The sequence below is a fragment of the Sarcophilus harrisii genome, chromosome 1, assembly GCF_902635505.1.
Source record: "Sarcophilus harrisii chromosome 1, mSarHar1.11, whole genome shotgun sequence".
Lineage (NCBI taxonomy): Eukaryota > Metazoa > Chordata > Mammalia > Dasyuromorphia > Dasyuridae > Sarcophilus > Sarcophilus harrisii.
Window position 1 is genome coordinate 79,220,204 of NC_045426.1, and position 26,354 is coordinate 79,246,557.

The window sequence follows — 26,354 nt, forward strand, 5'->3', positions numbered from 1 at the left end:
GGCGTCAGGGTGCTGGGACAGTTCCGTCCGTGAAATCTCCTTCCCCTCTTCCCATTCCTTCAATCACTCTCAGTCACTAGCCCCAGGGATAGAAGGTTCACAGGCGGCTTCTGAACTTCCTAAAGGAGAAATGTAGAAGAAAGAGAATTCACGATTTCTTAATGATTTTACTGAAGTTCCTTCTGCAGTCTAACCCCTGTCCTTGGGCTGATGGTTACCTTCCTTGCAAGTGATGATGGGGATGGGGGGAAGGGGGAAAGGTGCTGCTGGAGGCATGGGAGGAGGTTATGAGGTTCTCTTAATCAGATTTAATTGGCCCTGTCATCCAAGAGTTCTTTAGACTTTTCAAAGTACTTCCCTGTATATTATCTTAATTGATCTTGTAACACTAACTAGACAGAATGGACAGAATAAGTATCTTTATCCGAATTTTACATATGAGGAAACTGAGAACCCGAGAGGATAAGACCTAAATCAAATTGTTGATTAGGTGTTTTGGTTAGATTAGAATTCAGGACTCTCAATCCAATGCGGAGGTCTGTTTAGAATACTTGGATTTGTTTCTCTTTCTGACACTTAATTAGCAAGCTCCTTAAACTCTAAATTTAGTTTCTTAATCTATAAAATATATAAACTATATAAAAATGACATTTGGACTACTTACAATGTTATGAAGATGTTTTTAAAATGACCAGACTTTGAGAGCCACCCTAGATCTTTATCTCAGGGTGATAAGGTTATTAGAGATGGGGCCAGTAGTGTCCATCATAATTTCCAATGACAGTATCTTCAAGCCCATTTCCAGACATTAAAACTTGTTGGAAGTAGGAGACCAGCCACCCAATATTGACTTTGCCCTATTTCCTGGACTTTGGGACAGAGTTGGATTAGGTAGATTTAAAATGGTAGACTAGTTGATTTGGGAGCAGTCAAGACCCGAACATCTCCCTCCTCTGGTGGAAACAGGTTTACTTTGGAAAAGCTATGAGGTTCAATAGATAGATAAATAGAATACTGGACCTTGAGTCAGAAAATGAGTTCAAATCTTACCTCAGATACTACCTATGTGACCCTGGTCAAATCACTTAATCAGCGGTCTGCCTCAGTTTCTTCATCAGTAAATTGGAAACAAAAATACATCCTGGGTTGTTGTGAGGGTCAAATGAAATATTATTTGTAAATTGTTTTTTTCTAAGATGAAAGCATTATAGAAAGGCTATTAGCTATGTTGTCATTGTTGTTGGGGGTCTATTCCAAAGCAGTAGTGTGGTTTTCAGAAGTGATTCAGCAGCCCTGATTTCTAGTGATAAAACTAATATACTCTGCCTGAATGGGACATCCCCTGCCTGACCTTCCTCCTCATCACATCCTTTCCCACCCAAATGGCTTGGTATAGGTGGGTTCTTTCCATTTAGTGTACCAGGAATCAAGATTATTAGATGTGAAAGGAACTTTAGAATTTAATAAATCCAGCCTTCTCATTTGAGCTTCCAAGGCATCCCAGAAATCTGGGAAGATATGAAACCTTAAGAGACAATGGGATGGACAGGGATGAGAGAGCAGAATGGTATCTCTCAAGCTTAGCTGATTGAACTGGACTGAGTACTTCTGCTTCCAGGCAATGCTATAGAATTGAATACAGAAATGGTTGCAAGACACACAAATTGTTGTCAGACTAGGAGTGTAGGGCGGCTCCTTGAGGCCTCTTGATCTATCAAGCCTGTCCAAAGCCACAAAGGGTTAAATGACCACACATATTCAATCTCAAACATAGAAGGAAATGACTATTTGTGGGTGAGAAAGAGGCAAAGATCAGCTGATCTAAGACTTCTTTGATTAACCTCTGCTCTCAGGACTCTATCTTTGGTCTATATTTGTGATTTGTGGGTTAGCATTTGTTTGCATATTAGAAAGTTTTCTTGAGGCCTTTTTTTTGGGGGGGGTGATTATCTCTTCAACTGCTTTCTCTCTTTACTTTTAGCATGGTTCAAAAGGGATAGGACCAGTCTGAACCTGTGATTTCATTAATATTGGATACTTCCAGATGAAGAAACTTCCTTTATCAAAGCAGATTGATGCCTTCTCTGTAACTTACAATCTTAGAGAGTTTTCTAAGATACTGAGAAGCTAAGTGACTTGTCCAGAGTCCCACAACTAGTATTTGACTGAGGCAGAACAGGAACTCATGTCTTCCTGGCTTCAAGATCATTAATTCTGCCTTTTAAATCTTTCTCAATAAGCTTATTTGAAACTAGGCCCGAAGGACTATCAAACTGTGCATACTGTTTGATACAGTGATATCTCTACTGGGCCTGTATTCCAATGAGGTCATAAAAAAGGGAAAAGGACCCACATGTGCAAAAATGTTTGTAGCAGCCCTTTTTGTAGTGGCGAGAACTGGAAACTGAGTGGATGCCCATCAGTTGGAGAATGGCTGAATAAGTTACAGTATATGAATGTAATGGAATATTATTGTTTTATTAAAAATGATCAGCAGGATGATTTCAGTAAAGCCTGGAGAGACTTACATGAAGTAATGCTAAGTGAAGTGAGTAAAATCAAGAGTACATTATGTGCAGCAACAACAAGATTATATAATGATCAACTGTGATGGACTTGGCTCTTTTCAACTATGAGGCCATACAAGACAATTTCAATAGACTTGTGATGGAAAGAGCCATCTGCAACCAGAGAAAGAACTATGGATACTGAATGTGGATCAAAGCATAGTAGTTTCACCTTTTTGTTGTTGTTTGTTTGTTTGTTTTAACTTTCTCGTGTTTTTTTTTCCCCTTTCGATCTGATTTTCCTTTTGCAGCATGAGAATATGAAAAAATGTTTAGAAGAACTGCACATATTTAATGTATATTGCATTATTTGCTGTCTTAGGGAGAGGGGAGAGAAGGAGAAAAAGAAAATTTTGGAATACAAGGTTTTGTGAAGGTGAATGTTGAAAACTATCTTTGCATATATTTGGAAAAATAAAATACTTTTAAAAATTCATTTAAAAATGCTCAATATGCCTCATCCAATCTACTCAACGATATCAATGGCAGCTCAGTTTTTTATAGTGATTTACAAGGTATAAAGCTCAGGGCCTTTCCTGAAACAACTTTGAGGGGAGGATAAGACAGTGCTTCCTATTCACTTATGGGGTAGGGTCTCCACAAGGTAAAGTCAACAAAGCAGCCTACTTTATCCCAACCCCAGCCAAGGCTCTAGCTAGTTTTAATTTATTCTGGGAAAGATGGTAAGTTTTCACTTGAGATGCTGGTGAGGGAGAATGAAGCAAAGCCCTGAGGGTTCCTTTTTCAACATTCAGAGAAAACTAAATAGGGGACCTCAGGACAGTATAAATTTGGAGGAGCCATGAGTTTGCAGAGCCTGGAGCAAGAAAAGGCAAAAAAAATCTCTGTTGGGAGAGGAAGGTTACTGGCTCCTACCCACTCTCATGCAACTGTAAGGTCAAGGATGTGCCTGACCTCTGCCCACTAAGGCTTTCCTCAAACCACCCTACCTTCTGCCCCACCAAGCTCCTAACGAGGCTAGGGAATACACAGCCACAAATAACAGGTTCTGTGGCTAGATTCATGGGCTCTCAGCCAACCAGTACCAGGCATTCTTGTTGAAAAACTGGGGCCAGAAGCCTGTGGAGGGCAAAGAAATTTGTTATTTTGCCTGGCCTAATGGCAAGGCAGACCCCTGAGGACCCAGTGTCCCAGGGCAGGGAATGGGGATTGGGGAGTAGTAGCCTCAGATTCACCTCTCTAATCCCAGTAGGAAAACAGCTCTGCCCTCAAGGAGCCCTCAATAGATGGGGAGAAACACAATCTTGAACTCAGAGAATTTGAGGGGGGAGATACAAAGAGCCCCCTCCCAACTCCAAACAAGGCAGAGCAGCAGGGCTGAAGACATATGGAAAAAATATGGGGATGGAATCAAGTTTCTGGCTCTGTCTGTCTCTGGCTCTGTCTCTCTCTGTCTCTCTCTCTCTCTCTCTCTCTCTCTCTCTCTCTCTCTCTCTCTCTCATTTCCGATCCTCTCACTTTTTTCCTTTCTTGAGGTTGCTCCTAAATCAAGATCTCCATTGTGTTCTTTGATGTGTATCTGTAATTGCCCTCATACTCATTCCTTCATTTATACATACAACAAACTTTTAGTAAGTGTCTATGAAGTGAAAGACACGGGGCTAGGTGGAGGGAACATAAGACAAAAATAAAGTGATTCTGACTCTCAAGGGGTTTCTGTTCTATTGGAATGATTTAACATTTATGTCGATAAGTAAACAGAAAATGTATGTGTAGGAAATAATTATAACAGCAACCAGAAAATCAGGAAAAGCCTTAATAGGAGGTAATCTAAGAGGCAAAAATGATGAAGGAGAATACTTCAGGGATGAAGGACCACTCTGCAAAAACTCAGGAAATGCTGTGGGATAGGGAACAGCTAGTAAGTAGGCTGGTTTGCCTCAAACAAAGAGTTCCAGGCAATGAATGAAGAGAAGTAATTTGAAATTGACTGGAAAGTCAGGGAGATGGGAGCAAGATTGAAAAGCATTTTAAATGGCAGTATTTGCAGGCCATTGGACTTGGTGAGGTAGGACCCGGAAGTCCTAAGGCTACTATGTGACTCTAAACAAGTCTCTTTACCCCTGAGGAGCCCAGTCTCCTCATCTCTAAAACAAAGATAATAATGCTGATCGTACTTACCTCATAAGTCTGCTATGAGGATTAAATTAGATAATGCATATATAAAGTGCTTTGTGAGCCTTAGAGCCCTATAAAAATACAGTGATGATGCTGATGGTCTTGATGTTGTTATCCCTGCCCCTCCCTTCACCCCAGGAGCATTCAGATCTTAAAAAGTGGAGCCCAGAGAGGAGAAGGCTAACCCCAAAGGAATAATAGTGCACTTACACAAGTCTCTTGTAATTATAAAGGGCTTTGACATCTATTATCTCATTCCATACTCATAACAGCCCTGTGAGGTAAACAGGCCAGCTTATTATTTTCATTTCCTTGGATCAAAGATCTAGAGCTGGAAGGGTCTTTAAAAGTCATTTAGCCCAATTCAGTCATTTTACAAATAAGGAAATCGAGGCTTTGAAAGGTAGTAAATAAACAAAACCAGAATTCAGACTTAGGTTCTGTGATTCCAAGATCAACACTCTTGTCACTGGATAACAGTGACTTTCAGATTGATCTAGAAGCCTAGGCAAAGGAGCAGTGGGAAGAGCCTTGACTGGGAGTCAGGAAACTTGAGTTCTCTTCTAGAGCTATCATCTGATAAATGTATTTGGCAAGCCCTTTCCCATCTCTCTCCAGGCTTTACCCTTTTACCAGGTAAAAAGGAGGGGACCCACTCTAGGTCTCAGTTTCCCCATCTTTAGCAATTAAGGGATTAAATTCAATGATCTTTATGGCCCTATATGATCTGATATTGTAGAATTCTAATATTCCAACTCTTCCAAGAGCACATAGAAGGTTAATAGCAGGATGTGAAGGCTGGAAACAGCAGATACTGAACTCTGGGTCCTTGTTGGAATTGGGGGAAAAGGATATATATCAACCCAGTTTCAAAGCCTCAAATTTGGGGCTTTTCCTAGTCTATGCCAAAACTCAAAAGATCCAGATTTGGGTCCTAGACTAAGAAAAAAATTCAGTGAGAGCTCTAAGGTTGTCCCCACTTCTCTATAATCTCACTTTTCAAACTTGGGTTTATCTCTGGACCCACCTCCTATGGGAAGCCTTTAGGGATCTCTTCCCCCCCCCCCCCCGGGTTTCCTGGTGTTCTTTTCCCTCTGCATGGAAGGCAGGAGTTATTGTTGTACTCCTAGAACTTGGCCAGGTACCTTGCTAACCCCTGGTGATAACAAACTATTTGTTAAATTGAACTGAGTTGTACTTCATAGGCACTTAAACTTGATTGATAATAATTAAATCTGCTTAGGGAGGCAGGACAAGAGCAACTTATGGGAAATGGTGCCACAAGGTGATTCTTGGGTAAATGGCATCTCTTGGAAAGCTATGGGAAACTTCTGGGCCTAGAACTAGAACTAGAACATTGGGGAATTCAGGACAATCTCAGTCTTTTCTTGTACTCACTTTCTAAGGACTTGTCTCCCTCCATTCTCCTTGGAGAAGGCTCAGGATTGCACTCCTGAGAGACTTACCTTCAAACCCAGACTATCCCTCTCTTGCCCCACTAGGTTTAGATGGTGAATCTCATCCAACTTAAGCAGTCTGTTCAGGGGAAGATCAGGGTTAGAATAATAATAGAATAATTAATAAAAGAATAATAACACAATGACTACAATAAGGTCAAAGAAAATTATATTAAAATAGTGCCAAATTCAGATTAAAATGACCAGTCTTGGTTCCAAAAGAAAAAAGAGTGAGAAAAATATATCTCCCTCCTTTCAATTGAGAGGCAAGGGATTATGGGTGTGTAATGTTTGCACATACTATCACATATTGTTTGGAATTTGTTCTGATTTTTCCTGGTTATAAAGGATTCAGTGGCAAGGGTTTACATTAGGAATTGATTCAAAGGACAAAAAGACATAATGAGAATAAAAGGGAAGGGGGAGTGATATATGTATAATTCCCAATAGACCCCCCCCTTCTCTTAGCAAATCTCCCAGCTGTCAGCTACCCCAAGTTTAGATATTCTGTAGGTCCACTTCCCCTAAAAATAAAACTCCCATTGACATTGTTTACCTTTAACAGATAGCCAAAGCACACAATATTTAAAGGAAATGAATTCATTAGCTTGATAAGAAAAGTAGCACAAGAACTTTCCCTCATAAAACTGGGATACACTCTCCCCAAAATATCCACAGCATCATTAAGAAGAATAAACACGCATAATGAATTCACAAGAAACCCAAATATAAGGAAAGCTGAACTATTGACTATTATTTTCCTCAAGGAAGAGTGGGTGCTAGCTTAAAGCCATTATGTTTTCTTCAGATCTTTTAGGGAAAAAAAAAAGAAAATTTTTGTTTGAGGGGGTGTCCCTTGAGTGTTCTCTCAGAGTCATCAAGATGGAGATTTTTCTTTTCTCTAGGAAGAAAGTCTCAGTGCCAGTGACCAGAGCTCAGAGCTAGTCCTCAGAGCTAGTTAATGAAAATAAATTACTCTTTTCTTCAGATTCCTCTTTTTAATCCAGGCCTTGGGTTATCATCAGAGATATCATCTTAGCCAATAGTAAACATTTGACATATTTCCCAATTTTCAACCCCTAAAGATTGGGTCATAAACAAGGCAAGAGTTATTTGCCTAATAACTGCCAAACAGCCCTCTGATTAGGGTTCCCCCATTTTCAAAACCCCAAAGCCTTTTCTGTTTTCCCACATACAAGAGTCTGGGGGAATCATAGCTAAATGCCTTCCTGATCCTTTCAAATGCAAAGGTAATTAAAGTCTTACAGGGGCTCTCTGCTCTTCTACTGCCCCCCCCCCCAATCCACATGTATATGTATATTTTAGTGAATGAAAGACCAACTGGAAGGTTGGGGTAGAAATGATTGTGTCTGAGTAGTTGTTAGTAAATGAGTAAGTACTTACATGTTTTAATGACATTGAAGGATGTGTGGGAACGTAATATGTTTCTCTGAATTTGTGGTATACCTCTCTTTGTAGCTTTGTGTTAAAAGTATGTGTGATATGTTTTGTATGACTGCACATGTATAACAAAGTATATTATCTCACAAAGTAGGAATTTGGAATGCAAATTTAAAAAAAATGCAAAATTAAAAAAATTTAAAATTGTTTTTGTGCACAATTGAGAAAGAAAAAATATCATTAAAAAAAAATAAGGCTATTTTTAAAATTCTCCAAAGAATTATTAGAATTAGGAAATAAATACATTAAACTCTTAAATTATAGGGCTTATTAAAAGCACTTTAAACTTTTTTAAAAAAGGAATTGTATATGAGACAAAGATAGCAATATGGGAGGTCAGCTGGGAATGGGAATTTCCTGGGGACGAAGGAAACAGAGGTTTTTTTCCCTTGGTGTCTTCTCAGCATCTTAGCCCTCCAAAAATCCACCCCTACAGTCTCTAATCACTAAAAACCAGCTACTCCTATGTTACTGAAATTCAGATAAAAACATAGACAAATTACTACTATCCCCCTACCCTGTCTGGGTCTGGTAATTTGCAGGCACTAGTACGAAATACTAGATTTTTTTTTATTTTTAAAGTTTAAAAAATAGGCAAATTTCACAGCTCTTCCACCTGGAAGGAAAGGAGTTAGTCTTGGTCTCCTTCCCTTTTCTTGTCTTAGCCTGAACCCAAACAGCTCTTTCTGGATCTCATAGACTGGAGCTATCTGCTATTTTTGAGACCTTACACACTTAACTCCTGTTCCCTATCTTCATTCATCCCCCGCTTTGGATAAGATCAGTCTTTCTCTTGTTTGGAGTTAAAATATAACCTTGATCTCAGAAGAGGAGTTACTCTTGGGTATTTTCTGGTATATTCTAATTTGTAGAACTCCAATTCCAATTTCTGCTTGCTGCTTTCCTTAGATAAATGGGTTTACCTGCTACTCAGTAATTGTGAGTCTTTTTGTAAGATATGGTAAAAAAGAGCTACATTTGTGAGTCTAAACCAAAGAATTTTTTCCTCAAGAGTAAATTGAGAATCAACTTTGCTTTTCCCTAGACTACCAGTACTTGAGGAAGCAAAAAGATATCATTCTAGCCCAATATCCCTTTTAGAGACAGGCAAGGAAAGGTACAAGCACCCAGTCTTGGCCCTTTTCCTACTCCACTCAAGGTGGAAATCATTGTCTTCCTTGGAGAGGTGATCCAACTGCCAAAGTTATCTATCCAAGTCACTGGTTAGCTGCATCTATACAGTGGGTAAAGCAAGCAGACCATACCTATTTTATATTTCTTTTGCATAATTTCATTTTTATTTGTCTGCATGATGGGATCTAGCTACCTTGAGGGAATATAAACTCCCAAAAGGCAGTGAATATTTCAATTTTGTCTTCATATCTCCGGCATCTGGCATGGTGCTAGCACATAAGAGGTTCTTATCAAATGTTTTGGAGAAGGAAATGGCAAACCACTTCAATATCTTTGCCAAGAAAGCCCCAAATGGGTTCACCAAGAATCTGATATGACTTAAATGACTCGACAAAATCAAATGTTTATTGTTATTATCCAGGCTTCAAATTTAGTAATCATTCTGGGGATGATCACTCTCCATCACAATGTTTATTGTTTTGTGTTTTTGATGAGACAATTGAGGTTAAGTAACTTGTCCAGAGTCACACAGCTAGTACATTCATATATTCGAGGCTGAATTTGAACTCAAGTCCTTCTGACTCCAGAGACAGCATTCTATCCACTGCACCACCTAGCTGCCCCTACCATCACAATATTTAGTTCTCCATCCCCAAGAATTAATATTTTCTTTCAGATATTAGTTTCCTAATCTAAAAAATGAAGGAGTTTAGACTAGATGGCCCCTTCTAGCTTAAGGATCCTATGACCTTAGCCTCCTGTTCCCTTCATGTTTAGCTTCTTCTATATTTCAATTTCTAGAGATGTTAAGGAACAATTTGGGCTCTTGAGAATGTTTATTGAGGTGCTCTATATTTCTTTGTGGAGCCCAGGGCTGGGTCAGAAGCACTACTTGGACTGAGCAGGCCAGGTCACTAGTCAATGTTTTGTTATGATGATTATAAGCTTTTTCAGTCCTGTGCAGTTCTTTGTGACCCCATTTGGGGTTTTCTTGGCAAAGATATTGAAGTGGTTTGCCATTTCCTTCTCCAATTCATTTTTACAGATGAGGAAACTGAGGCAAACTGGGTTAAGTGACTTGCCCAGAGTCACACAGTAAATATCTGAGGGAACATTTCAACTTAAGAAGAAGAATCTTCCTGACTCCAGTTCTAGCACTTTATTCACTGTCATTGAGTTGTCCCCAAAGTTTCCAAAGCCTTATCTCTAGCAGCACCCTCTTCTTTAGGAAAGGTCAAACAAGGAAGCAATGTGTAATGGAAAGAGGCTTGGGCTGGAAGTCCAGAGACCTGAGTTCAAGCCCCTTCCCTTCTCTGTGACTCAGTTTCTCCATTTGTTAATGAGGGGGCAAGGCATCAAAGAAATCTACCACTGGATCTCAGATCCAATTTCTTTTAGGGACAAGGGGTGTATGAAAAAGACATCTCCCAGGAATGGGTAAATTGCTCATAGGCCAGGAACAGAGGGCAGGAGGGTGAAAGGTGCTGGAAAACATTTGCTAATTATGTCTGTGTCTCTTTCTCTCTGAAAATGAGGGTCCTACAGGAAAAAAAATGATAAATGTTGGTGGGAATGTGGGAAAACTGCTTCACTAATATATTGTTGGTGGAGTTGTGAAATGATTCAACCATTCTGGAGAGAAATTTGGAACTATGCCCAAAGAGTTATCAAACTGTGCAAAACCTTTGATGATCCAGCAGTGTTTCTACTGGGTTTGTATCCCAAAGGGATCTTAAGAATGAAGGCTGAAAATTATTCATGTATATATTTTGAAAATAAAAAGCTTTAATTAAAAAAAAGAGAAAATTAAGGTCCTAGACTCAAGTCCCAAATGGGATAAAGAGAGAAAGGGCACCCCCAAGATAGACCTATGCATCTGAACTCCCAGCCCCCAAACCTGGGACAAGGTTCCTTCTGAACCTGAACACAGTTTTTCATAGATGGGCATCCATCAATGGAGCTTTTAGAAGTTGGCCCTCTATTAGAAACTTCCAAAAAATTGTAGACTGAAGGGAACTAGGAGCTGGGATGTATCATGGGGGAAGATTTAAGGCACTCCAAGACATGGGGACCATCTAAATAGCAAAAGGGATGCTGGGTGCTGATCCAGGACACAGGCTTCAAAGGATCCTCCCTTTCTGGTCCCTCCAAGCATGGAATCAAAATCAGAGCTAGTCTTTTCTGCCAAGTTCCCTCCAAGAATGACAGAGGGAATAGAAGCCATTACCCTGACAATAGTCACTGATTCTTCGTTCTTGCTTTCCACACTGCCAGAATCTGCTTCACTCCCTTTTGTAGCCCACAGCTGGGCTCCTGAAGAATCAGTTTCTTTGTCCTTATTTAGAACTCTCCATACCAAAATGAGGTTCTCCCTAGAGCCCAGCCCCCGCTCCACCTTTAATTTCTCCAGCTGGGGAACCTTGTCTTGTGCTGGTATTTCAGAGCTGGGGTTTGCTTTGACAGCATGGGAAGGGGCGGAAGCCGCCTCTGCTTCCCTAAGTGCCCCCAGCAGGTAGAGAGAGGAGGGAACTGGCCCAGAATGGAGGTGGTTCTCCCAATGCTGGGTTAATCACAGCTGTTACAACACTGGCAAGCAGAGGTGGGCAGGGCTGTGCAGAAACCAAAGTTACTTTGAAACAGAGACAGCTTCTGTGTGTCTTGCATCTGCTCACATAAGCCTGGGCTCAGTTTTTCCTTCAGGTTTAGCTACCTGAATGTCCAAGGGCTTAGGCTCCTGCTTTCTCTTTCTGTTGGAGGGCGCCCCACCCAGGGTAAGTATTCTCCCCAGGAATCCCTATTTAGTCACATGGTTCCTAGAAAGAGACTTTCCTCTATCAGTCCTAGAATCCTAGAATCTTGGAAATGAGAGGGATCTCAAAGGGCATTTAACTTAAAATATATCTGATCAAGAATCTTCCCTGAGCATTCCTGACAGATGATCATCCAGCCTCTACAAGACCTTCAGGGATGTGGAATTCAGTCCCTCACAAGACAGCCTATTCTACTTTTGGATAGCTATTATTTTAAAGATTTTTCTTGTATTGAGCCAAAATCTCTTTCCATAATTTCCACCCTTTGTTCCTAAACACAAGTCATATCCCTCTTCCAAAAGTAAGTCAGTCCTTCAAATACTTTAATACAGCTATTAAGTACACCCTGAATCTTCATTTCTCCAGACTAAACATCTCCATCTCCTTCAACAATCCTAATGTTTTGAGGGCAATACCCTACCTGTAGCATGGAGGTGTTGTGTGGCTTAAGGGGAAACAAACGACATCTCTAGTGTTTTTTCCCTTCCTTGCAATCATCTCAAAGAGAGACTACTTAGGGCCAGGAGGAGAACCAGGGGATTGGGGCCAGAGTTTGACCATTTTACTCTCTTCACAGAAAGGGAGAACTGGGCTAGAATTATAAACATCTGCTCCTGTTAAATGGTGTAAATCTGGGGGATAAGGTTTTCAAATTCAAACTAACAACTAATTGCTCTTTCGTTAATGGAAAAGCAGTATCCCAAGCTTTATATCCAAATCCTGACTCTTCCCCACCAAGTACCATTTCTACAATGAACACACAACCATACAACAAATAAACCCATTTATCCAAATCATAACAAAATAGAAATCAGAGAAAGTACATATAGGTGAATATATACCAGGCAAGATAGAGTGTAGGAGCTCTCACATTGGCAGTAAGATAATAGTTCAATTAAAAGAGTCCTTGTAACTCACCCAAAGTTGGGTTCCCTTCAGTCTCTAGTGTAGCAAGCTGAGCACAAGAGCATAATGGAGACTACCAGCTCCTCTGATGTCAATTTATTCCCCAAATCTTTTCCTTTGATAACCTGAAATAGAGTTGATATTGTCCATCTTCTTGCTAGAATTGGAGAACCTGAAGAAACCCTTGAACCCCTCCAAAAGTGAACCTTTTTTTTTCTCCCTCTCTCAAGACCTCCACCTTCCCTTTATGCAGACCAGGAGCCCTGAGATATATCAATGAGGAGAGAGGCCCATATCAATGGGTTTGGGGATTCAGGATATACAAATGAGGCATGGTCCTTTCATCATCCTTCTAGGCAGTTTATCTGTGGTACCCAGAGCTAAAAGCAATTGTTCATATGCACTCTGATCGTAATAGAAGGAAGCCAGATGACAACCTTTGGTTTGGTTTATATATACATAAATATACATATTATTGATGCCTTATTTTTATAATCAGTGTCACTACCCTAAAGCTTCCCATACACCTATAAACTTCATTACCAAGTAAAGTAGTTAATAAAAATAAACACATATTGTTCACAAATGACAGTATATGCAGCATTCCTTACCTGGAGGCCACACATTCTCTATTAAAAAATGTTTCATTATCAATTCTTTGCAATCAAGATTGATCATTATACACATCTGTATTCAGATGTTTTTTACTGTGTTTATTTTGCTTTGTTGAGCTTATAAAATGTCATGTTCTCTTAGTTAAGCTTTCTTTAGGCTACAGTATTAGTTCATACAAATTTTTCCATTGTTTCTGAATTGCTCCTATTATTTTTTTCTTATGGCATAATAATATTATATTCACAAACCACAATGCCCTTAGTTGCTGATTATCCAATAGACACTCACCCAATTGTTTCTAGGTTTTTTACTCACATAAAAAGTAATTATGTGAGCAATTATGTGGTGCAGTGGATAGAGCCCCAGCCCTGAAGTCAGGAGGACCTGAGTTCAAATCTGGTCTCAGACACTTAACTCTTCCTGGCTATGTGACCCTGGACAAGTCACTTAACATCAGTTGCCTCAGCACAAAAAAAGCAAATCCTTTCTTGGTGTAGATGTATCTGTCTTAATATAATTTAAGCTTGAATGAGCTTCTTTTTGGCTACTATTGATTGACTGATGGCAAGTTCACAGTCCATTAAAATCCTTAGGATATAGACCATAGGGATTATGTAAGTTTTCATATGGTTTCACCATTATAATCCTATACTTTGTGCAACTCACTTTTCTTCCTTCCTTTCTTTTTTTTTTTTGCAAGACAATTGGAGTTAAGTGACTTGCCCTGGATCACATAGCTAATAAGTGAATCGATTCATTTTATTAGATGTTCTTATCTTATGGATTCAGAAAGTACTCTTTGAATCTTAAAGCACTACAGAAACATAAACTTTACAATAATAATATTTTTTAATACTAGTCAGTCTGATGGTTAGTTATATGGTTGATGAATTGACCCACTTTAAAAAAAATGTAGAAATCCATGCTCTGGAATGGAGGTATAGATAGAAATTCACCTTGATAGCCAGGGGCCACAGAAGTTACCTAATTCTGATTTAATCAGCCAGTCCAGAGCCCAGTCTAGCTTAATCTAGAGCATTCAGGCTAGAGCCGAGTCCTCAGGGTCAATCCTAAAAAAGAGTCCTAAACCAAAAGTCAATTCAATCCAACTTAATCCATTAGGCTCAAAGTACCAGGAAATTCATTTTCTTCTTCTCTAAATTGGAGCAAATTCACCCATGATCACCCAAAGTTTCAACACGAGAAATTGAAGAAAAAGCTCATTGCTCATGAAGAGGATAGGGAGGTTATTGATTTATGTCCCTATGAAATGCTAATTACTTCTTATGAATTCCATATCTGACCCTTAACACAAAAAAGAGGCTTGAAAGAGACACAGTCAAGCAACAATAATTTATAAAGTACCTACTATGTGCCAGATCCTGTGCTAGGCACTAGGGATAAAAAGACAAAAATTAAGCAGTTTTTGTTTCCAAGGAATTTACATTCTTCAAGGAACAACAACATGTATACATATAAGCATATAGAGAATAAATATGTAGAAATAAATACAAAGTCACTGGAGAGAGAGACTGAGAAGACACTTGGGAAAACTGGAAACAGTTTCATGTAGAAGAAGGTGATTAAAATGAATCTAGAAGGAAGGATGGAAGAAAGGGATTCTAAGAGGCAGAACTCCATGTGGTAGAAATGCATTTCAAGCATGAAACACATTCAGGGCAAAGACATGGAGATGAAAGTTTCAAAAGTGAAGGACATTGGACAGTATATAGAATGAAGAGTAATGTGTAACATGGTTGAAAAGATATGTATGGGGGTGGCGGGGTAGAGCACCAGCCCATAAGTCAGGAGTACTTGAGTTCAAATCTGACCTCAGACACTTAACATGTCCTAGCTGTGTGACCTTGGACAAGTCATTTTTAACTCCAGTTGCCTCAAGGTGGGGGAAAAAGTATGAGCCAGGTTTTTACAATACTAATCAGAGGAATTTGCATTTTATTCTAAAAGCAACTGGGAGCCACTGGAATCTAGTGAGTAGAAGAATGATATTTATAATTAAGGAAAATACTTTGGAAACACAATGAGAGAGTAGAGTAGAATGGAATGACAAGGCAGCTGAAATGGAAAAACGAATTAGGAGGCCATTGCAGTAGTCCAGGGGATAGGTGAGGAGGACCTGTATTAAAGTGGTGTTTCTGTGAATAGTGAGGAGAGGATAGATGCTAGAGATGTTTGGGAAGTAGAAAAAACAAGATTTGTTACACAGTAAAAGCTCACATTGATAGGCAGCTAGGTGGCACAGTGGACAGAGTATAGGGCCTAGCTAGACTCAGGAAGGTTCATCTTTCCGAGTTCAAATCTGTTCTCAAAACACAAGCTCTATGATTCTGGGCAAATAAATCACTTAACCCTCAGTTTGCCTCAGTTTCCTCATCCATAAAATGATTTGGAGAAGAAAATGGCAAACCACTTCAGTATCTTTGCCAAGAAAACCACAAATGGGGTCATTTAAGAATTAGTCACAACTGAAATGATTGAACAAAAACAACCACTATGAAATGTTCCCCCTTAGCTGTGCAGACAAGTAAGCTCTAGGTAAGGGACAGTCTGCTTTACCAGCTCAGGAAATATGGCTTACAGGGAAGGGTCAAGCTATATTGCCGGTTTCAGGGTAATGCAGTCAGAGGTAAGAGACAATAATGTCTCCTACTCAGATAAGGTGATTACAGCTAAGGCACACCCTGTGTTACCTGTTAAGGTAGCGGTAGGGAGGGGACATACTGTGTGGCTTGTTTAGGTAAAAGATACTCTGTGCTACTTGTTTCTAATAAGATGCTTATAGATAAAATGGAAATCTGGGTTATTTGTTTCAAATAAAGTAGTTACAAATCAAGGATAAGTTATATATTTCTTATTTCTAAGTGGTCACAGGAAGGAGAAAGTTATGTAATTTATTCAGGTAAGGTGGTTATAGTTAAGTATACAATACAAATTGTATTATCCATTCATGTATAGTTAAGAGACAAATTGTATCATCTGTGGTTACAGACAAGGAATAAGTTGTGTTACTTGTTTCATATAAACTGGCCACAGGTAAAGAACAAGCTGTAATACCTGCTGAGATTATATTGTGACTTGTAAGGGACAAAGCTTATTATCTGTCTGGGTAAAGTGGTCAGTCACCATTTAAAGACATCTTGGGATACCTGTTAAAATAAGGGAAGTTCAGATAGGGGATGTACCTTATTACTTGTTTAAGCAGGAGATATAGTATGTTACCTGTTTAAGTTTGAATAAACTTTGAATAAGTTATAGATATTTCCTGGAGCTAGATGGGAGATTTTATTGGCCAGAGTCCAGGACTTGGCTCCCAAAGTCCTGGGCATGTTTCCTATACAGACAAAAGCCTAAAGATCTAGGAGCTCACAGGGGTCAGCTCTGTACTGGCTGCTCCAAAAAACTAAGCCCAATATGGGCTCCCAGATTTTCTGAGAACCTTGATCTTAGCCCTGGTTTAGTCTAGAGGGCAATATTGTAAGCTTTTTTTAATCTAGGATTTATGAAGTATCCTATAATTCCCCTCCTCTCACCAGTTCCACAACAGTGGGGTTGGCTGCCTTCATCTGGGTCTCTATCAGCCCAAGCAAGGCTTTTGTGATGGGGAAAACAAAATTATATTTACATGAAACCAAGGAGGACGTGGGCTTCCCAGAGCCACCATGTTGATGTCTCCTCCTTGCTGCATCCGCCAAGTAAGATTTACAATGAATTCAGGAGGTATTTCTTGGAGGACTCAAGGACAATCCCAGTCACAGCAGGGGAATATTGCAGAAACATGCCCATGGATGGGGGAAGGAGAGGAATGATAGTCTCCTCAAGGTCTCCTGGGCTTCCCCATAGGAGGCCAAATCCCAAACCGGAAAAAGCAGGGGCTCTTGTCTCTGCTACACTTTGAGGCCCTTGCCCAGTCACACTGAAGTCTTTCCTTCCTTTTCAGCACACATTTATTTCTCCCTTCTCTAAGCTGTAGCTGCCTCCACAACAGCTTAGTTTTAATTGTTCTTTAATTATTTCAAATGTTTAATTTGTTTTTAATGTGCCTCTTTTCTTCCTGAGACTATGTGTTTCTTATGGCGTTTTCACCTACTGTCTCAACAACTGGATGCATATTATATGACCTTAGGAAAGGTGAAGCAAATTGACTTTACTAGTAACTCCTATTTTTATAACTTCAAGATTCACAAAGCATTACCTTACATACCCATCGTGCAAGTGTTAACAGATGAGCAAACTGAGGCCTACAGAGTCAGCCTGGCTTAGTATAGCAAATGACCTCAGCATCAAGAAGATTCAATTCAGTCCCCAGCTCTGTCATTTGGGTGACCCTGAAGTCACCTAAGTTCTCAGCACTCCAAGCAGTTCTCTAAAACTATGTGTTGCAGGGACAACTGGGTGGCACATTGCCAAAGCACTGAGTCAGGAGAAGCTGAGTTCTAGTCCAGCCTCAGATGTTTATTAATTGCATGAATCTGGGCAAGTTATTGCCTCCTATACACACACACACACACACACACACACACACACAGAGCTAAGAAAGTGAGAAATAAATCAAAGGTCTTTTGATATCACTTATTTGCTGAAGTTAAGACAAATTTTCTTTCTTTCAATTGGATTTTGAAGGACGAGTAGTTGGTTTCCCTGTGTTTTCCTTCCTGTCTCTACTCGTTCTTCTCTGTCCCAGACCTCTCTGCTTCTCATCCCAATGGTTTCACTTTCTTTGGGACTCCTCGTCCCCCAAATTCATACCCTCAGTACAGTGTTCTCAATATAGATGAAATAGGGGAGAAGTGGTTAAGAGGAATGAGAGCAGGCAAAGTGGGGAACCAGTATAGTACAGCTCAAGCTTCGATTCACTTCCAGGCTCTCTTCAAACACCTTCCCAAAAGAACAGATCATAGTTGCAGATCAGCTGACCTGAGGAAAAAACAATCTGATCCTAACTGGCCACCAACAGGTCCTAGGGAAAGCCCCATTTCATCATTTTTTGGGTCCTGTGACTCACTCAGATTGAATGTAAATTCACGCTTTGGTCAGAAACACTGAGGGTCTTCCCCTCCCAGATTTATATATTTATTTGGATTTTTTTTTTGGGACTAGGTGCAAGAGGTGATTCTTTACCTCAATTGCTACCAAACTTTAATCACTGAATGGATGTGAGCTCAGTCAAATTGAGACCCGCTGAAGATCTTAACTTTAAAAAGCCAAGTCTCCCATTTCATTCAGGGCCATCTCCAGCCATCCTGATTATATCTAGCCACCTGACCCAGATGGCTCTAGAGAAGAGAGTGAGGCAGGTGACCTTGCAAAGCCCTCTCTCACTTTAATCCAATTTACTGATGTTATGATCCTCTTCAAAAATGAAGGACAAAAAAAAAATAACAACCTCTGTGCTTGGAAGCACATTTGTAATCAGCTGAGACATCAGTGTTGAGCTTCAAGGCGGATCCCCAAAATATTAGGGTTCCAGACCGGTGTCGTGAGGTGTCTCAAAAGAATTTGTAGACTCGGACCCATCACCAAGTCAAGGGGCAAAGTTTATTATAATTGCAATGCCAATTAAAGCAAGATAAGTCCCAAAAGGAATTAGCAAAGAACCAGAAGCAAGAAGATAAAATTAGAGGAAAAAGAGCTCAAGTGCTTTATGTCACTAGGCTAATTTTATGATTTACAAGTGGCTTTAAGGATGGAATGGTATGGATCTCATTATTGTCTCCAAAACTTTGTTATCACTGACCAATAGATTGTTATCTGACAGTCAGCAATATTTATAGCCATGGAATCTTTGTCATCTAGAATAGGGGGTAAGATAACCTAAGGGAAGAAATACATTATTTCCAACTACATCAGTACCAAATTTATTGCTACAAAAATTCCCTAGAAGCTGAACCACATCATCAGTAGTAGTGAAGTCCTGAGCCAGGATGCTAGTCCCTCCTGCTCCTCTAGTAAACTCAGCCCTAAACTCTGAGTAAACTCAGATCCTTAGCTGTCCTTCCTTTCCACTGTGGCCTTTGAAATCTTCCTCTATCGTTAACCAGTTAGTTTTCATCTTATATCTCTTTCATCTTCTGGTGCTCACTGAAACTTAGCTTTCTCCGGAAGACAACACATCTCTTTGGCACTCTTTTCAAAACTGTCTCACTCAAGCCTCGTGACTGGCAGGGCCAGGAAGAGAAGTTGGTATATTCCATGCTCCCATTGTCTCTTTCAGAACCTCCCTCAGTCACTATCATTCAGCAACCACCTCTCCTCTTTTAAAGCTCACTGTACACTATTTAGATTTTCATTGACATCAACTATGGGCTTCCAGACTAATCTCCATTCTCTCCAATTAATTCAGTGCCTAGATAATAGATTTTTCCCTACCCCAATCACTTCCCCCTTCATATACTTTGGCTTCACTTCCCATGATCTCTATTTCCAATCTCTCAACCACACACAGGAGGGATAATATTTAGTTTTCAGTAACTGAATTTGCCCCACACCAAAATTTTGAGGTATGATTCTGGGAAGATAAAGGGTCCATGATTTGTTAACTTAGAACTGGAAGGGACCATAGTGGTCATCTATTCCAGTCTAATCTATTTAGTCTAGCCTATTCATTTTAGAGAGGAGGAACTGAAGCCCAGGGAGATAAAGGCACTTTAAAAAAAAACTAAATTTTATTTTTAATTAGCAAAGCCCCACCTTTCCATCTCTCCTCTCTTCCCTTCAATTGAGAAAGAAGGAAAATAAAACCTCACTACAAATATATGTAATCAAGCAAAATAAATTCACATATTGGCCACATCAAAAAATATATATACATATCCCATTCTTCACTGTCATTTACCTCTTGGTGGACAGAGAAGATTGATAGTATGTTTCATCATGAATCCTCTGGAATAATGATTGGTCATTCACTGATCAGAGTTCCCAAATCTTTCAAAGTTGTTTATCTTTACAATACTGTTACCATTGCATACATTAATCTGGTTCTGCTCATTTTGCTGTGCAACAGTTTAATTCTTCTTAGGCTACTGTGAAACCATCTATTTCATTCTTTCTTATTACATAACAGCATTCCATCACATTTGTATATCATAACTTATTCAGTCATTCCCTAATTGATGGATACTTTCTGATTCTAATTCTTCATTATCAATAAAAGAGCTACTATAAATATTTTTATACAATCTTTGAAATTATTTATTTGGGTCTAAAATCTCCCTTAATTTACTTTTCCTTTTATTTCCCTTCTCTCTCTTCTCCTTTTTCCTGTTTATTTGTTGAGTAAAATGTATTTCTGTATCCAATTCTGTGTCCATGTACCGTCCATTGACTAGTTCAGACGAGGAGGTTCAAGTTCAGCTGTTCTTCCCTACTCTTTATTCCTTGTTTGTACAGACTTTTACTTACACATCACAATTTTGTGAGATAATTCTTCTTTTTTTCCTTTTTTCCTCTCCAGGATATTGTCCTATCTTTGCCCTCCCTTTCTTTTAAGATAACCAATAGATTCTTTCAATTTCTCCTTTGTTCTCTGGTTGTAAAATAGTTGTTATTGGTTTGAAAATTGTCTAGACTCTTTTTTTTTTGGTCATGATTTTCAGGTAGTCAAGGAATTCTTAACTTATCTTTTCTTGATCTATTTTTCAGATCAGATGCTTGCTATGAGATACCATACATTTCCTTCTATTTTTTCCATCATTTGATTTTGTTTTGATATTTCTTCTTGCCTTACAAAACCATTGATTCTTGTTTGGTCCTTTCTATTTTTCAAGGAGCTTATTGCTTAAGCAATGTTTTGTGCTTCTTATGCCAAGCCCTTCTCAATTCTTTCTTTTATAGCTCTTATTTCTTTTCTACTTTTTCCTTAAGGCTTTCATTACATTTATAGAAACATTTTAAAATTGTTTTATAAATGAATTTATGCCCAAGCTATGTTTTTCTTTTAGGTTTTCTTTGTAAATATTTTGGAGTCATTCTCTTCTTTTGATTTTGTGTCTTGAGTGTCCCTGTCACAAAATAGCTTTTTATTGGTGGAATTCTTTTCTATTCTTCCAACCTACTTTGGATTTTATATGAGATCAGACTCTGCATATTTCTGGAGGGAATGTCTAAATTGGTCCTGTTAATGTTTTCTTGGGATATTGTGTTGTATTATTTCAGGATCTCAGGAATATTTCAGGCTGAGGACTTAAAAGCTTTCAGTTTTCTCCAAGTATTCTGATTGAGGTAAAAATCATATTGCTGCACTCTTGGTCTGAGTTCTAAAAGTTCCTGATCTAGGTTTGGGTAAAAGCATTATGCTTGCAGACATTCCTCATTTAGAGCTTCAGTAGACTGCTGAAGGATTCAGCCACTATAAGTAATCTGGAAAGTTCTGCTATTTCAGAGTGACAGGATTTCAGGTTCCCTTTTGATCTGGGATTCTTCTCCAGCTTTGCTCCTGAAGGCTTCAAATTTGACTGGAACCTGGGACTGAGACCCCAAACTACTCCTGCTGCCTAAGCAATACAGCTACTCTTTGCTTCTGAACATGCTTTTAGCCCAGTGCACAGATTAAGCTCCTTGGTCTACCCCCAAAAGTAGGCTGGGACCAGCTTGAGAGCGCTCGGGGTTGAGCCATTGTTAAATTTTTAGTGTGAGTATTTATCCCTCCAAAATAGGCAAAGATTACAAATCAGAGTTTGACTTATTGTGTTGTTGATTGTTTAAACTTAAGAAAGTTATGGAGAAAATGATAATAATGCAGATTAAATTTAGAAGTACCATAAATACTCATCCCCTCCCCCCAGAGAGCTGATTGTTAACAGGTTTCTCACATTTGGAATGCCACTCCTATGTATTAGGTCAACCCTAGATTTGTGATTCATAACTGTATACTTTGCAAACGAGCTACCAGTTTACACCTACTTCTCTATCATCAGGGTCTTCTTTATTAGTTGTGATACATCTTCTTATCCTGGTATATAGTCTCTTCCTGCAATAGAATCCTCTACTCAGATATTCCTGGCTAGACCCCATCCTTGGGGTCTGCTGACATTTCTGTCTGTCTTCCTAAGCTAATATGGGCTAAAAAATGACTCAATTGGGCTTTTTCCCCTTAGATTTCCTGATCAAGATATAATTCTAAATATTTTCTAGATTTGTCTGGAGCAGTTGGGGCAGGGAAACTTGGCTGTACTTCTTGCCTTGAAAGTGATTCTCCCAATAGGTAATAAGTAGCAGAACCAAGATTCAACCCAAAGGTCTTCTGTTCCAAATCCAGTGTCCATTTCCATTGTCCCATGTTTCCTCTCTGTGGTCAGAAGAGACACACTATCACAGGATTGGCAGGCAGACAGCAGAATAGGTTGGGCTCTCTTATCTCCTCTTTATCCTATGGGTAGTTTTAGTTTGTAGTCTGAGATCTGGATTATATTGAGAGGATAGAAAGGGTCCTGCATAATATCTGACCCCAGTAGATTGGTAGGGAATGGGTCAGAGATAAGGTGGGAATATTGGAAAGGATCCAAGTGAAGAGACCCTCAGGCTGGATGAGAAGAAATCAGGACAGCAAAACAACTCTACTTTTGGGGAGTAGGCGTGGAAGATGGCGATGGAACAGCTTGCTTCTACATAAGTATATTCTTCTACAGAGTATAGTCATCTATACTCAGGAAGGAATATGGGTTAATACAATTATTTTTATTCCCATCTAGGAAGACACAAATTGCTCTCTCCATTTTGCAGACTCTGAATTGCAGACAGTTACATAGCTTGCTTACGGTCACACAGATTACAAGGGGCAGAATAAGAATACAAATCAAGTCTGCTACCTTCTAAAAAGTGAGGCAGCTAATCCCAAATATCACCTGTTCCCAAAGCTGACCAAAGCAGTTTATTAAAAGTCAGATCTTCTGCCTAATGTCCTTTAACGCTGTCAGCTGGGGTTCCCCAATGATTATGTCCAAATCTTCAGATGGAGAAAATTAAACATGCTTTTGATCATCATCTGTTCTGGGTCCAGTTGAGATCAAAGGGCCTAGAGGCCCTGAAAGTTGTTGCAAGATCACATGTTCTGGGCTGTATGTAACCTGGATAAGAGTTTCAGGCTAGGAGTTTAGAGATCTGCGTTTAAAACTAGGCTTTGTTCAAGGCTATATTGTCTGGGATAAATTTTTTCTTTCTCTGGGTTTTTTTTTCCCTTCATCTGACAAAAGGGGATATTAATACTTTCAGTCTCTACTTCAGAGCCAGTGTAAAAGGCAGAGTTGTGTAGTAGAAAGAGCACCATACCTGGAGTCAGGAGAAACTTCATTTTTAATTTCATCTCCCATCCTGACTAACTTCGTGACTGTAGTCAAATCCATGGATGCTCAGGGTTTTAATTTCATCACCTGTAGAATAATAATGCTGAAGTGAGGTTCAAATTAAATAATGGATCTTAAAGCATTTTGTTAACCCTTTAGTTTATAGAAATTTCATCTATTAACAGAATGAGAGGGAAGACCTAGATAGTCTCTATGGTTCCTTTACTCTTCCACCTCTGACTTAGTATGTTTCTGGGAAACCAGACAGTAATGAGAAAAGCCAGGCCAGAAAGGATATGATATCTTCCCCAGAGACAGGCCAAGGATGAGGATACAATACTCAAGAGTCTTAAGGCCCTGATGCTACTATCACCATCACCATCTTCACCATCAGGTCCCCTGGAGTACTTGTCCCTTATCCTATTCGCAGTCTAGTATTAGAAAGAATTTTAAGAAACACAGGCCCCCCTTTTCCCTTTGCCCTCACTATACCTGTTTCCTTCCTCCAGCCTCTGGTAAAGGGGATTTGCAAGTTTTTTTTTTTTTAAATGTCATACAATAGATCTGGAATGGAAAATGCCATCTGCATCCAGAGAGAGGAATATGGAGATTATATATGAATCAAAGTATAGTATTTTCACCATTTTTTCTAATGATTTTTTCCCCTTTCTTTCTGATTTTTCCTGCACAACACAACAAATATGGAAATATGTTTAAAAGATCAAGTTACTTGCTGTCTTGGGGAGGGGGGAGATAAGGGAGGAAGAGAGAAAAATTTAGGATACAAAATCTTATAAAAATGAATGTTGATATTTACTATATTTGATTACCTGTTGCCTAAGGGTATGGGAGAGGAGGAAAGGGAAGGAGAAAAATTTGGCACACAAGGTTTTGCAGGGGTGAATATTAAAAACTATCTTTGTGTATATTTTGAAAATAAAAAGCTATTAAAAAGAACTATAAAATGAATGTTTACATGTACATGAAAAAACAAAATACTAAAAAAAAAATTAGCCATAATGCAAGTATGGAAGTAGCTCTTTTGATCTCTATTTTCCTATAAAGAGACTAAGATTCCCCATTCCTTCCCAAAGGCTGCTGGGTAGGGCTCATCCTTGTGACCTTCTTTGGTCTGAGTATAATGCTCATTCTGAAGAAGAAACCCAATCCAGACTCATCGTAGCCCAGTTAAGATAGAGCCATGAGAAATGGGGACAGAGAGGGCAGGGTCAGAAAGCTAACCCTAAGGAAACCAGGCAGTCCTCAATTGGTAAATACAACCCTTTTAACAGGAATAGCAAAAGCTGGCATCTATCTAATGCTTTCTGCTTCTAAAGAGATATACACTATTTCATTTAATCTTCACATGGAAGAGAGGAATTCATATTTCCTTTGCCTTACATTGCTCTGACTGAAGGTACAAAAAATTGGAGTGATTGTATTGCACCTGGTGTTTTTTGGTGGAGAGAAGAAATAGCATAGTTGGGATCTAGAAGTATGTAGAGACTCAGGGAGGCAATGGGTAAGAACTGGTACAAAGTGTACTTGGCCATATCATATTAAGGGAAGTCTCTGAGGCCAGACCACAGGACTGAATGTCCAGGGGCTCTTACCCTACCACCCCCAACAGATTTTCTCTTTCCAGGGTCAGAACTGTTTCCAATCCATGTTGCTTACTAATTTGTCAAATGACTGTATTCAAGAGCCTTTCTATGAAGGCACAAATCTCTGAGGTCTTTTCTTCCTCCTCCCTTCATAATAGTATTTTATTTTTTCAACACGTAAAAAATAGCTTTCAATATTCATTTTTGTAAAATTTTGAGTTCCAAATTTTTTCTCTCTCCTTTACCTTCCCCCCTCCAACACAGTGATCATTCTGGTATAGAGTATATTATGTACAATCATTTAAAACATATTCCCATATTAGTCATGTTGTGAAATAAAAATCAGAACTAAAGGGAAAAGCACAGAAAAAGAAAAACTCCCCCCACCCAATGAAAATAGTATGCTTTGATCTGTATTCAGTCTCCACAGTTCTCTCTCTGCAGGTAGATATCATTTTCCATCACAAATCTATTGGAATTGTCTTGGATCCCTGTATTGCTGAAAAGAGCTAAGATTATCTTAGCTGTTCATCTTACAATGTTGCTGTTATTGTGTACAATATTCTCCTGGTTCTGCTCACTTCAGTCAGCATCAGTTCATGTATGTTTTTCCAGGTTTTTCTGAAATCAGCCTGCTCACCATTTCTTATAGAAACAATAGCATTAGGGGCAGCTAGATGGCGCAGTGGATAGAGAACCAGCCCTAAAGTTAGGAGGACCTGAGTTCAAATTTGACCTCAAACACTTAACGCTTCCTAGCTATGTGGCCCTGGGCAAGTCACTTAACGCCAATTGCCTAAGAAAAAAGAAGGGGGAAAAAAAAAAAAAAGAAAAGAAACAATAGCATTGAAATGAATGTGGTTCTGTGAACATAAGATTTTCACTCTTTTTGTTGTTTGCTTGCATTTTATTTTCTTCCTCATTGTTTTCCTGTTTGATTTGATTTTTCTTGTCCAGTAAGATAATTGTATAAATATGTATGCATATATTGGATTTAACATATATTTCTACAATGTTTAACATATATTGCATTACTTACCCTTTAGGGGAGAGGATGGGAGAAAAAGGAGGAAATCGAAACACAAGGTTTTGCAAGAGTTAATGTTGAAAAATTATCCCAGCATATGTTTTGAAAATAAAAAGCTTTAATTTGAAAAAAATTAAAAAGAAACAATGTATCCCTTTGCATTCATATACCACAACTTATACTGCTATTCCCCAGCTGATAGGTATCAGCTCAATTTTTAATTCCCTGCCACTACAAAAAGGGCTGCAACAAACATTTTTTCATACGTGATTTCTTTTCCCTTTTATATGATCTCCAAGGTCTTTTTTTTTTTTTTTTTAAACTCTGAGATTCTAT